Raw genomic sequence first — 11,232 nt, 5'->3', positions numbered from 1 at the left:
CTTTAGTTTGTATTGTATTGCATTGTATTAGTTACTCTCTGAATCTAGAACCCAAACAGAGCAGTTCATTACTGGCTCTGTCCTTTCTGTTGGGAGAACATTTCTCCATTTTAGGAGGCAATTTTGCATCTTCCTTGGGAATGAGTAGGGTGTCAATGAGGCTTTGGGTAAACCTCTATGTGGATGCATACCAGGTATGCTCTGCTTGTAATCGTAATTCTGTCTCTACTGTGACTGCTCTGTTCTGTTCTGCCCTGGTGTGCAGATTTATATCAACTTCATCTAGGGTTAGAGCAAAGAGATTCCCAAGGAGGACTGAAGGAGAAGGAGGAATGTGGTGAGTACATTTGCTTTCCCAGCTCCTTGGTGTCAAACTAATGAATGAGTAAGTGAATGAATAAAGGAATGATCAGTGATATTCAGCTATGGTAAGTTTAGTTTTCAGTACATTTATTATAGGTTGAATAATAAGCAGGTTGTTTTACTATGTTTCTAGCTTTGTGACAAGTGTTTTGAATATGTTTTGCTTAATTCCTACACAAGCAGCATACACACACACACACACACACACACACACGCACGCACACACACACCTGTGATCAACTTCGCTCAGATTTACATTTCATAAAAAAAAAAATAGGAATAGCAGATCAAAATTTTCTTCTATGCATCTATCTGGGATGCATAGGCTGAATGTCGCTGGCCTCACACGTGGGAAGATAAACATACTCAGGACTCAGCAGTTGGCTTGTCTGTGGTGTGATGACAACATCACCTGTGTATACTAATCTGTGGCCATCTGTCCCGTGGGTTCAGGAAATTTCATTCCATCTCTAGAGGGTATCACCAAATCCCAGATGACTGTGAGCTAATTTGCATGATTTTTCTACAGCTTTTTCTTGTTTTCTTGTGACTTTTATTGAAATGTGCATTTGCTTTAAAACAGTTTCTCTCCACCCTGTTAATCTCTTCCCTCAAAAGCAGTCAAACTTGTTTCAGGCCTCTTGTCTTGCAGAATTTAGCTTGTAAAGTTCCCAGCCAAACAGTGACAGAGATTAGAGTAGGAGACAAAAGCTCTGAGCAGAACCTTTATTCTCAAAGGGATGAAGCTCTGAGTAAGCCTGACCTCTCAGAGATGACATCACCATCATGCACTTCTTATTGTACAGCAGATTACTGAGTACAGGGCCTCGCACAGTCCAGGCCACTGCTCAGCAGCTGAGCTCATCCCACTCAGAGCTTTCATTACCTTTTGCTCAACTTGTAATTTTCTCCTAGCAGTAGAATTTCTAAAACCAAACAAAGGTAAGAGAGTGTGAGAAGGAGTCCACCTGTTGCTCCTTGTGGTGGGAAGTATTCTGTCTTAATGACAGATCTATGTTCTAGCAGAGCTTGCCAGCAGGAAAATACTTCCCACTTTGTAGATTTCTTTTTCATCATGAGTACATTTAGTAATATCAAATTATAGTAGTGTACGAATAAATTTTCTGTTAAACTCAGAAAGCCATTGACCTTCTGCCAGGCACTTAAAGAATTTCCCGAGTACAGAAGGCACAGGGTTGTTTTTCCTCCCACCGAGCAGTACAGGATTGCATGGCAAGGCCTCTTCTCTGCACTCTACCTGTTGAAGGTGCTGGTTTAACTACTCCCCTTTCATTTCCCTGTCCCTCTTAGCTCAGGCATTGCCATGGTGACAGGCATCATTTGGAGATGTCTTTCACAGCAGCTCTAGGCATTTAAGAGTGCTTGACCATTCCTTCTGACAATGCACACTTAACATTATTTACCAACCACTTTTACAGATAAACTTGGTCTCTAATACATGCAATGCATTTCGGTGTTCTGTATTTATTTTTGCAAGCTCACAGTGGATTTTTTTCTTCTTTTATAGTTCAGGGCTCTCAGCTAAAAATGATAATGTGTGTCAGGGCTATGGCCCTCAAAGCACAGAGAAATTAAAATAATAATAACAAAAACCCTAATGTTTTTAAGTTTAAGAAAATGATTTGGTAAAAGAAAACAATAGAGCATTTGTTCTAAAATTTGTGATTCATGATGATATAAGGCAGATCTCAGGGTCAACAGCTGAGTTTTGAGGATCCCATGTAATGGCATCCTTGGTGGCTCTGGGCTTGGCATTCCTGTGGCTTTGGCATTCCTGGAACTGCTGATAGGGTGATAGCCTGAATTTCTTCCAAATGGCCGATTTAAGGAAATCTTTCCTCAGAGTTCTAAGGCTGCCCCCTTGTGGCAATCCGAGGTATATGTTTGGAAGATGTTTACAAACTCCTATAAAGGCTACAGATGGAATTTATTACATGAGGCCTCCCTCTGGGAGGAAGGGAAGAGTGATCATGCTTTATCAGGAAAGCACAGTGGTTAGGGACCAGAAGAAACTGTGACCAAAACTGCCATTTTGCTACACTGTGTTGGACAATCATTTAGCCTTTCTTGTCCTTTTCATTGTGAGCCAGAGCTGTTAACAGCTGAGCCATCTTTCCACCCCACAGCATCTGTGAAGAGCGAGACTAGCACTTAATTCGTCTCATAAGACTTTTATGAGGTGTAGCAGATATCTATTCTATGACTCTGAAGCGCAGCCCTAGAGACATAGCAGGTAACTGCTCTCTACCTGCCTATGACATTAACGTACATGCCCTTGGGGAGTGGATACCCTTAAGACCTGAGACATATGTACTCAGCTCTGTCTTCGCTGCTTCATGGGACTTGGATGCTGAGACAGTCTTGGGTGTGGAAGAACAGGGTAGGACCGTCTGTCCCTCACCTTTTCCAGGACTCTGTGACAATTTCTCTGTTCTGTCTTGTGAGTTTTCCTTTCTTAATAAATCCCTTTGCCTTTTAAGCAGACTCCACGGACTTGCATTAGTGAGGAATAAGTGAATTAGCATGCAGAGACTGGAACACTCCTTGTAATATTTTAGCACATGAAACAACAGCCCTCTTTAGTGTTCATACTCTCAGCTGCAGCACAAGTCTATCCATCTATTGCACATTTTTCCAAAGTTTTGTGAAATAAGATTTAAGCCAAAGACCAAGGAAGTAAAAAGTGCATCTTAATTTTGCATAATTCTGAAGCATTTAGTCATCTAACGGTGGTGATACACAGTCATCTTTGTGCATCAGAGACCCTGACTGGTGGCAGGTGCAGAGGGTGATTGAAACAAATGACATTCAGACATTCCAGGCTATCCTGCAATCACTGCATCAGACCTCTAAATTGCATACTTACAGAGTCCTCTGCCTTGGGAATCTGTCACTGACATACTTTTAGGTGTCTGTCCCAGACAGCAGGAGTTCTCAGGAATCCAGATCTAAACAACCACCCACTGACCCCAAGCAGCACCAGCTGCAAATGTACCTTAGCAAGATGAGCCTGTGTCCAAAGTTCATAGCTCTCTGAACATGCTCTGTCAGTCATTCTAAGACTACAGTGTCTCTTGGATAAAAAAACCATTATACTGAAACCAGCAAAACTGAAATCCATCCAAAATACAAAAATAAAATTAAAAAAATGAGAAGTGAGACACATTTCTTCTGGTAGTGATGATTTGTCCATTTTCTTACTGTCTAGAAAATAATAAACAAAAATGAAATTAATTCCTATCCTAGGTTTTCCCTGTATCACGTGAGGGATAAATACAGACTGTATTTTCTTGATCTGAAATAACAACTTTTCCTCATTTGAATATTTAAAAAATCTGCACAACATTTTAATGCAATAACATTCATTTTCCTTTCTGAGTAAATAAATCAATGCTCTATTTGAAATCATTTTTGCCCTTTTGGATTTAAAATTAGAAGAAGAAAAGCTAATATTGATTATAACATAATATGAGGGCTCATGTGAAAGACAACCTAGATATTTTTAGCTTATTAAACCTCACAAGAGATATCTTCAAAGAGTATAAATTTTGGGGTTTGAAAAATGTACACATTAATTTGCTCACAAATAGATTTGCACACACACGCACCCCAAGGAGACACATACCACATGTACTCAAACCACATCTATTGCTACTGATACCATCCCCAAATCCCCATGTGGACTATGCGTGTTTTTGATCACAGCTGTAGACCTGGGAAAGAAGAGAAACCAAAGTAAGAGAAGTTCCAACTTGTTGAATTTGCAGCAGGTCAGCATTGAGAAGATTGGCTAGGGGAGTCCTCTAAAAGATACCAAAGACAGAGTCCAAGGTTTGAAAATTGGTTTCAGGTTTTTTTTTTTTTTTTCTTTTCTTTTCTTTTTTTTTTTTCTGTAATCATTGGCTAAAGCTTGAGTTGCAATGAAATCTCAAGAATGTACTAATTGACTCTGATTCTTCCTGTGAATCTTTCCTAATTTCTCAAGCTAAGGAGTAATAATAATGTGGCAGTGTATCAGCAAGCAGGAGATGGAATTTTAGAAGTAAATGAATGTTTGTTCAGTCACATGAACCCATGTGTGGCATATTCTATGTGCCCTCTTGTGGTAGGAAAAATAGAGGGGACTCTCTCAACATTTCTTGTCAGAGTAACAACATTCACAACTTCACCTACTTGTATATCCTAATCACCTCCAAAGGTTCAACCTCTCAATACCATCAAAATGAACAGTAAGTTTCCATATGACTTTCTGTGCAGACCCCAGCACACACACAGGGATTTCACACACACACACACACACACACACACACACACACACACACACACACATATATATATGTCACTAAAAAAGAGTGCTGGTTTGCCTGATGCTCTACAAAGGGAAATGATGAGATCTGAAACACAAATACATGCTGATGTGGCTGATCACTAAACTGTTGCCAGCTTGAAACTCTTACGATGTTTCTCTGAACTTGCAGCTTTCTGACTGATGATGGTTGAATGTGCATGTAGTAAAAGGTTATGCCCACGGTGTCACTATTTCCTGTTGCTGGAGTCTGCATTCATCATCCATGATGCTCTGAACAACGGATCATGCAGGTCTATGAGGCCAGTGACCCCAAAGATCAAGTTGTGTGCTACATATTCTCAGAATGTTTTGGATGGTAAAACGATTCTAACTCAGAAAATGGGAACCAACCAACCCCATGGGATTTATTGTTCTTCACTTGATATTACTGTAGTAGCCAACTGCTGATGTAGTAATAGATACAGAGAAGAAAGAAAGAATAGTCAACCTGGACTCATTTCCTCATCCATCGATTTTCTAGCCAGGAGCCTTGGAAAGGTACTTCTATCAAAAAGTAAAAGAAATGGCTAACTTAAAATGTTATGGTTCTACTCTTCTCCAAAAAGTTACATATGGATACATATCTACATTCATATATACATATATATATAAGGTATATAGACACTGTATATAAGGAAGCAATGTAAACGATCTCCTAATACATGTGGTATAATTTCACTGGTATGTACATACCTTGACTATTCCTATTTAAAAGTAGCACCTAAAATTTTTGTTTTGTTTTTTGAGACAGGGTTTCTCTGTGTAGCTTTGTGCCTTTCCTGGAACTCGCTTTGGAGACCAGGCTGGCCTCGAACTCACAGAGATCCGTCTGGCTCTGCCTCCTGAATGCTGGGATTAAAGTCGTGTGCCACCACCGCCCGGCGCACCTAAGTGTTTTAATTATTAAAATAAGAAAGATTAAATTAAAATCATTTAAAACCATTTAAGTTAATGGCAAATAAAAATTGGTACTTTTACTTACTTCAAATACTTATAAATGATAATCAAAAGCTAACAAGGGAGAGAAGTTAGAAAAGTTGGCGCTTTCTTGCTTGCTGCTTGCTTGCTTTTTTGATTTTTTGTTGAAGAGATAGGGTCTCACTCTGTGATCTAGGCTGGTCTCAACCCTGCAAGATTCCTCCCTCAAACTCTCTAGTGATATAGTTACAGACACGTGCCCCGCTGCCCAGCAAGAAAAAGCTTTTTAATTTAGTATAGCTAACATACATTCTTCCTGCCTGATGAATTCAATAAATACCTAGAATTTGCATTTTTCAGTGTTCCATAATTATTTATAACAATGCTTGTAGATTGTTTTTAAATTCCATAGGTTAATTCAATATATCTAGATGTTAGCCATCCTATCCTAACTCCAACTTTTCGAAAGACCCCAAACCCCCAATCCAACTATTGAATTTTCCTTTCATTGTTCACTCAGAATAGAATTCATGGTAAATATAAAAGAGAGAATGTACGAATACCATGAGAGAAGAAGAAAACACCTAGGAAGCTTCTCTGATGTCCTACATGCTGGATGGTGTGTCTTTGGCTACTCTGCCTTCCACACTGTTATTTATAGGCCTGTCTGCTACATCAGCTCATCTGCCACTCACTGATATGGACTAGGCTTATAGGTTGCATGTTTTCTTTCAGAGGTCTTTATGGCTATCATTACTGATTCAGTTTTCCAGCATTGAAGAGAGACCCTAGTATAACAGCCTATTTACTCTATAAAACTTGCTTCAGAAGTTTGAGGTGGAAATCTGCTGGAAGCAGGCTGAGTAGTGAGTGACATCTATGTCTTGTATACACTTAGCTCTTTTAATATCAGAGTGAGGTCAATGAAATCAGCAAACACACTCGATGCCCATTTGCTGCATCTAGAAATGAAGAATCACCACAGTCAACTATCATAAATGGGTGTCATTGGTCCTAGAAGGCAACTGTAGAAATGACATGAGTTTGGACGTCATCCATGAGTTACCATCAAGATTGTTCTTTTTAGGTAAGTTAAATGTTCTCTGAGTACACTTCTTCCTTAGTGGGGAGTATAAAATTTCATAGAACAAAGTCCTCCACTCTAAAGCAAAACACATTTTATTTACTATCTCAACATTTTTTCATCATTAGGCTATTGACATGAACCAGGCCCCCCTTTCACCTGTATCCATCCAGGATTCTGAGTAATATGCTATTGATGAGAACACTTGAGCTCTATCCCAGGTTCTTTCTGCAGAGTCTAATGGTGACAGCATCCACACTAACCTGCCGAAGCAAGAGTGGTGGTCATGATAAAGCCAGCCAGCCTGACCTGATGTCACCAGGGTAGTGAATGCAAGAGCCCATGCTTGGTGTCAAAAGGGGTGAAGGCTACTCCGGGGTGGGGCTGTTCCAGAATCTGAGCATTGCTCTGCTGCTGCACTAAGCCCTGTCTGGTTCTTTGTCCTTCCCAGACTCTGAGAGCTTCTTGATAACTTTTGAGTAAATGTTCTGCTTCCATTAGCTGGGACTCTCTCTGATACTTGAGCTCATAATCCAATTGAAGGGTAAATTGATGTGTGTATTCGTATCACAGGAGGTCTTAAAAATGGTGTAGAAACAAATAATAATTCATTTCTGAGAATGTTTCTCTACTCTTCATGGAAAGGTCAACCAAATCTTAGTGATGACAGTCTTCTGGAGGAAGAATGATGGATGATTATTTTATATTGTGTTAGAGGAATGACTGTTGCATCTTGGATATGTCAGTTCAGCTACAAAGGGATAATTTAGCTTAAAGGGAAGAATGTCCTTTGCTTTATGTCTATGTGGATTGTAGAAAAAAATGTCCGTGTGCTATAGCACCGTGATTCCCAGAAGACATTTAAAAGAGCCAGTTCAAGTTCACTGGGACTCTTTGAAATGGCTTTTTGATTTGATTTGATTTTATGAAGTACAGTGTCTTAGCTAGTCTGGGCTGCTATAAGAAAATGCCTTATACTAATCAATTTATGATGAAGAGAAATTCATTGCTCATTATTCTGGAGGCTGGGGCTTGGCTTTTCTCGTGCAAAGCATCATCTCTTTGTAGAGAGCAGAATAGAAAAGGGCTCCTTCAAGTTTTCCTCTTAGGATAACATGATTCACAACTTCATCTACTTGTATGACCTAATGACCTCTCAATACCACAAAAATGAAAATAGTGTTCCATATGCCTTGTTGAGGGATACAGATGTGCAGATTACACTGTACAGCACACTGAGATGTCCTATACATATTCTTGTCATGCCAGTTACTGGGAAAGAATGAAGATTTGGCTGATGTGATTCAAGAACAATCATGAGGTCTTATATTTGGAGCCAACAGAGGCCAGTGAGTCTTTTTCCCAGTGGGAATCTGTGCATGTAATATAAGACACAGACGAAGGGGAACAGAAAGGACACTGGCATTTAACAAGGACTCTACACAGCTCTCATAAAGTCTACTTTGATGGAAGATTTACACCAAAAGCATTAGCTTCAAGTTCCTTGGCCTTTGCAAGGAATTTGCTTAGTTTCCTCAGTTGACCTTCACTGTGGCATTGACTTCTCTTCCAGAATGTTCTTTGAGATCTGGAGAGATCTTTACTGTTAGGCTCTAGACCATACCCTTGGAATTTATATGGTGCTACTTTCCTTTTGCTTAAAAAAATGAGATGTATGTGAGTTAGAATGACTCTCTGACCTTAGCCACCCTGCACTTATTTCTCTTTTGCATTTAAAATCTCCACTTCTTCTGATTCAGCTCTCTATTGCTATCAGTCCACCAGCTGGTATCTTATCTCTTTCCAAGGAACAAAGAGGGGCACTGGGTTCCACAATTATCAGCAAGGGGATTTGGCTGAAAGGAACATTTAATTTTTAACCAAAGCAGGTCTAAATGGCAAAAGGAGATGCTGTATCATTGGATAAAATAGAATTTTTTAAAACTCTTACCATCGCTTAAGAATGTTAGGCATCAATGTAATAGATTGTATCTTCCTGCAGATCAACTGCATCTAAAAATAAAATGGTTTGCAGTTTCTCTCCTTAGGGTATTGATATATCAGATACATTTCTAGGCATTACAGTTTCAGAGGACAGCATTCCACACTGGTAGGTAGAACAGAATTAAATGGGCTTCCTTTCATATGCCTTTCCATCTATAGCCTGCTTGTCTCCTAGGCTCAGTGGGGGAGTTAGTTTCCTAGAGGTTCAGCAGGTCTGAGAAGCTGAACTGTTTGCCAAATGTTCTAGTAATATAAGGGTCCATAAGAAATTCATAGCAAGGTGCAGCTGAATATTAAGGCTGTATAACTCCGAATATTCCATGATAAATGGCTTCCCATTTGACAGACTTTTGGGTGGCTCAAAGTAGAGCTTTAATACACAGCTGAATCTCTATAATATATTCTTGTGGCCCGCAAGATCTGTGAAGACATGGCCCATGGTGATAAATGTCCTAGAAAAAGAGAGATTCAACTGGAAATAGTTCAGATTGTATCATAAAAAGCAAATGCTGTTAGCTGAGAGGGAACCTGAAAAAGAGAAGGCTTGATAAAAATCTGAAATGAGATGATCCTAGCATAGGAATACTTCAGTTATAAGTAATATCCATGGCCATAGCAAACCTTAATTAAATATATGTGCAAATGAGTATAGTTTAGTGGAACCAATTCCTATTAGTAGAAACTTCTTTATGACCTTTGGTCCCTTCATCTTATTCTGTACTTCAGAAACCCCAGAACAATAGTCATCAACCTTTCTTATCTGTAATAAGTGCATTTGAAAAAAATATTAATGTGATGTGACTTGCAATGTTATTGCAATTGATGTTTAAGGAATAGAAGAGTGATGGTACTAATAAACACAAGTAAGTCTTTTATTGATGTTTTGTTCTCCTGGCTGGGTAAAAATAGCTAAAGAAAATTTGTATCATTTCAAAAGCTTAACCTAAGGACCTTACCTCTCACATACTACCATTAATGTATATAAAATCCCTGTCTTAAAATATCCAAATTGAACATTATTATAAGTACTCAAGGCTATACAAGTTAAAGTTGTACTTTGTATTTCTAAAACAGTATGTTAGAGAGAACAGTGTATCTCATAGTACACATTTACACTTTAGGACAGTAAATGAATTGGGTTTTCCTCAGGAGTTCTAGGATATGAAGCCAGGAAATAAGGATAAATCAAAAAAAATACTGCTCCTTATTCAAAAGATAACACAAAAAGACTGGATAGAAGCCTGATCAAATGTTGCCTGAAGAGTTATTCCTGAGAGGAAAAGAAAAAGCAATGGGAATTCTCTTTTTAAACTATCTATCATCTATCTATATGTTGTCATGTGTCTATTTAATTACATTCTATCAACTGTCTATTTTTGACACTCTCATTTATTGTAGCTGGAAGGTTTCCTGGCCTCACTTGGCCCTGAGGTCCTGTAGCCACTTATAAAATAATCACTCAGAGGCTTGTATTAATTAACAACTATATGGCCTATGTCAGGTTAGCTAGCTGTTTCATCCTAAATTAACCCATTTCTATTAATCTATGTATCGTCACATGTTCAGTGGCTTTACCTGTGTCCCATTAAATGTTGCTCCTTGGATGGCTGTTTGGTGTCTCCCCTTATTCTCCTTTCTCCTTTCACTGTCTCTCTTGGATTTTCCTGCCTGGTTCCATCCTGCCCTGCCATAGGCCAATGCAGCTTTATTTATTAGCCAATGGGAGCAACACATATTCACAAAGTACAAAAAGACATCCCACAGCAGTGTATCATCTATATTCTATCTATCATCTATCTATTATCTCTCTATCAAGAGATTAAGATTTTCGGGAGTTAGTTTTTAAGTGTTTTGAACTTCACAAATCCCAGTGTTCTAACACAGGTTGACTGAGGTCCATGTAGAGATGATGTCATGTCTCTACCCTCTACTCAGTCCAGAGCAGAGCTTCGGAAACCTCATTCCTTCTCACTGGCTGAGGTTCATTCCATTATAAGAGACAATTAATTGACTTTGCTTATAACATACTGACTTGTTTTACTTACATCTAGAGAGAACTTTTAGAGAGACATCTAGGCCAGTGTTTGGCAATTATTGGGTACCTTGACTTAGCCAAGTTGATACATAAAATCAATCCTCATTTCACAAAGCAGTGGGAAATTGCACACTGAAAGGAACTAAATGATCAGATTTTCATGCTGTCAGGTCTTACCTTCTTGGTTTTAAGCCTCCAGCTCCTCAGCCTCACTATTAAGTCTTAGTATTGGTGAGTATTCTAGTCCTTATCATTACATAGGATAATGCATGTATTCCTCAAGCGCAACAATACACAACATAACAAAATTTGGTTAGTCACATAGCATGAACTATCCCAGGCTCTGGTGTCAGAAGAGAACAGCATATAGGGCTTTATCCAGGAGAGGGGAGAAGAAACCAGATGTTACCATAAAAAGTAATTAGACCTTTTTCTAACTAGCTTCAAGGAATTGTAAAA

Source organism: Peromyscus maniculatus, chromosome 1, assembly GCF_049852395.1.
Source record: "Peromyscus maniculatus bairdii isolate BWxNUB_F1_BW_parent chromosome 1, HU_Pman_BW_mat_3.1, whole genome shotgun sequence".
Taxonomy (NCBI): domain Eukaryota; kingdom Metazoa; phylum Chordata; class Mammalia; order Rodentia; family Cricetidae; genus Peromyscus; species Peromyscus maniculatus.
The sequence above is the reverse complement of the archived record's forward strand: the minus strand, read 5'-3'. Positions refer to the sequence as shown.